This window comes from Ciconia boyciana, chromosome 7 (assembly GCF_034638445.1).
Source record: "Ciconia boyciana chromosome 7, ASM3463844v1, whole genome shotgun sequence".
Taxonomy (NCBI): domain Eukaryota; kingdom Metazoa; phylum Chordata; class Aves; order Ciconiiformes; family Ciconiidae; genus Ciconia; species Ciconia boyciana.
Window position 1 is genome coordinate 16,823,755 of NC_132940.1, and position 3,321 is coordinate 16,827,075.

Here is a 3,321-nt window from a genome sequence, read left to right on the forward strand (position 1 = left end):
TCAGGTAATGCAATAAACTGTGGGCTTTAAGTCACACAAAAAACATGAATCCTATCCTAATTCAACATCTACGACATACTGGTTATTCAGTCGCTTTATTTCTGTTCCCACAATACCTGTGGCTCTAAGATTAACCACAGGAGCGTGACTTGGGGCAAACACTCTTTTAACGACCACAAATGAACATTTATTTTCTATTCCAGCAGTTTTGAGTGTCTCCTGCTAGCAGCTGCTCTTCCTGGGTTGTCAGTCCCACAAGTCTTGACTTTTTCAAATAGATTTCATCTGGGTGTAATTCCACCTGGGGTTGTGCAACCTCTATTTTGGGAACTGCCACCCAGCTCACTGCAGAAGACTACATGTGGGGGGGACATTAGCAAGAAATGTCTCCTTTTTCATGATTATCAATCTATTATTATGCTAAAGGGAATAAGCATGTTTTGTGCCTCAGGTGACAAACTTTTCACTATGAAGTTGGCAAGCTCTTTCATACAATTGTAATTAATTTTTTATCCTTGAACATTTCTTTAAAACAAACTTACCTGTTATGCATTCCAGATAGTTGCACATCCTGTAGAACTCAAAACTTGAATAAAGGAACATGAGTACTGTGTCAGTGTAAAAACTACAAACATGTAGACAGTGGGATTTTTTATTTTATTTTTTTAATGACAGTGCAACTTGCTGGGCATAATGAACATTAGAGGTCAGATGTATTGTCTGAAAGCAATAAATAAATCATCAGATATATGAACATTTCTTTTGGGACCAGTTTTTAGACCCAATTTTATCAACCTTTCATATCTTGTCATCTACTTCTCTCACAAATTAGATGGTGGAGGTGGAAGGGAAGAAGGTAAAAGCAAGATGTCTTACATGTCTTCACACACAAAAGCTTTGTGGTAACTGCAAATTAAAAGAAAAAGAAAAAAGCACAAGTAGTAGCTAAGCTAATTCAACATACACAGCATTGCCATTACCCTGCAAATACTTCTGTTTTCCTTTCAAGAACAACCTGTTTAATTGATGTTATCTTGGGGATTCATTAGTTACCTTAGCCCAGTTGAAGTGTACATAGAATAATCCCTGAGAAAAAGCTAGGATAGGGTCTGGTTTTTTTCATACACATGGGAATATTTTTGTCCTGCTGCAACTGAAATAGAGCAAGTCTGCAGAAGCGGGTGGAAGCAGTCCTTCAAATTAGGAAGAGGGCTGTTTTGTAGGGAGAAAGTTTACTTAAGTAAAGTTTTCATTTATTAATTTTTTGCTATACAGTCTGTTTTGCAAAAGCTATATTGTATGATCCTCAACCACTGGGGATGAAAGGGAAAAAAATTAACAGCTGTAATCTAATCCTGGAAAGTAAGTTCTCATACCTAATCAGACTGATATTTATGGTAAAAGCAGTCTCTCATCACGTAGGCTGAAAAAGCAGCAATGCATATTATATCTAAAGATTTTGTGAAATAAAACACCGTAGTTTAAGAGAACCACTCATCTTTTCAGTATCATGCATAGGTAGCTAACAATAGCTGTATGCTAATCAGTCACAAGTGACAAGAAGGAACTTCTTGTTCCTTAAGTAGGCCACTTGTTCCATTATCTCAACCATGCACCTGTGCATAGTGACACACCTGTATCACATTCCTGCAAACAGTCTCCCCCTTTGCTCTCCAACAGTTTGAGTAAGAAAGATCCTGAAGTTATTTCCACCACAGTGAAGTATTACAATGTCAGCATACTACCAACCAGACCATCTGCAGTATTCATACCATTATTAGCAGTAGCTTCAGATTTAAAAGCTTCCTGATCACTGCATATAGAGCAATCCAAAAAACTCTAGGCATGTTTTCTTTCTTTACAGGGACAGGACTGAATCTATACGCCAGACTTCCAGACCAGGTCTAAGAGGTCAGCTCAGGACTCAACTGCATACACACTTCTAGCACAGTTGGTTCTTCCACGGAGGCACTCAAATGAATTTCCACTTCTATAAGACAGGTTACAGAATGTTAAAGGAAAAAATGGGTACAAAATGTTTATTAACTGCTAATCATTCAATAGGCACAAACAAAAGATTAAATAGCTAAATTACTTCATTCTTCAAAGGCATTATTATCCTAAAAGTTACTGTCATGAAGAAAAACTGTCTAGTAAAGAAGTCCAACTAAACTGAATACATTTAAGTGTCCCAATAAAGCACCAGGGAGCACACCTTAATTACTTCAGAAGAGCAGCAGCCCCTAGTGGCATACTGGTACTGCCTCAGCTATGGACTTACAGGCCTGGAATAACCTACTAGCTTGAAAATAAGAATCCTACATGTAAAATACTGTTCTCCCACTTAATTGCCGATATATTAAAGTCTCCACTTGACATCTTTAAACATGTCTTTTGAATATTTATACTTATTCTTCCATAACTAAAATTCAGGCAAGAGCTGTCCAACACATTGTGGGGAAGGTGTAAGCCCAACAGGAACTATACATTGCTAAACCCTTTCAGTAAATGACATGACTGATCACCCATTTATTGAGGCGGAACTGGAGAAATATATTTTAAAAGAAATATGGTTTTATTTGTATTGTATTTCCAACATGACTACCTATGGAGCAGAAAGCTGACCAAGAATATCATTATATACACTTCTGCTTCTTTAAGGGTGCTATGCAAGAACCATACTACAAGTATCCTCTGCAGTTTGCATTGGCTACTACTTCATCTTAAGCTGTAACTCAATGTACTGAACTAATCAGCAGAAACTGCAGTTTTCTGTCTTAACTTCATGGAGAACTCCAGTTTTTCTTCCCTATGTTATTCTGTTGCTATTTTTCCAGGTAGTCCAATCACTCCATTACATCCAATTCTGAAGATAACAGGCAGAGCAGCAAGGCATTTTCAGTGAAGGATTCTAAACTTCAGAGCTAATTTCCTTCCTATGACCCTGAGAAAGGCAGAAGTTTCTTAGACTATCTTCTAAAACGTCAATGACACTAGGATCAGAGCTACACATGCATTCAAAGATGGATGAAAACCCAACAAGAGACAAAATGGATTTGTAAGGGGCAAGGAAAAGTGCATGCTTTGAGTCATGTGGAAGAGACTTTGAAACATCTTACCTCTACTTGGCTATTTTTATTACATTATAAACAAAACAGATTTCCCAAAGGCTACACCAAAAGATCCTGGATTAAATTATTAAAAGGAAAAGCTAACAAAATACAAAACCAGCATCAGGTTTATTGACATAGTGTACACCCTACAACCATGATAGCTTAAAAGTTTAGTGCACACAAAACACAGAACCAGGGTTTCTTAGAA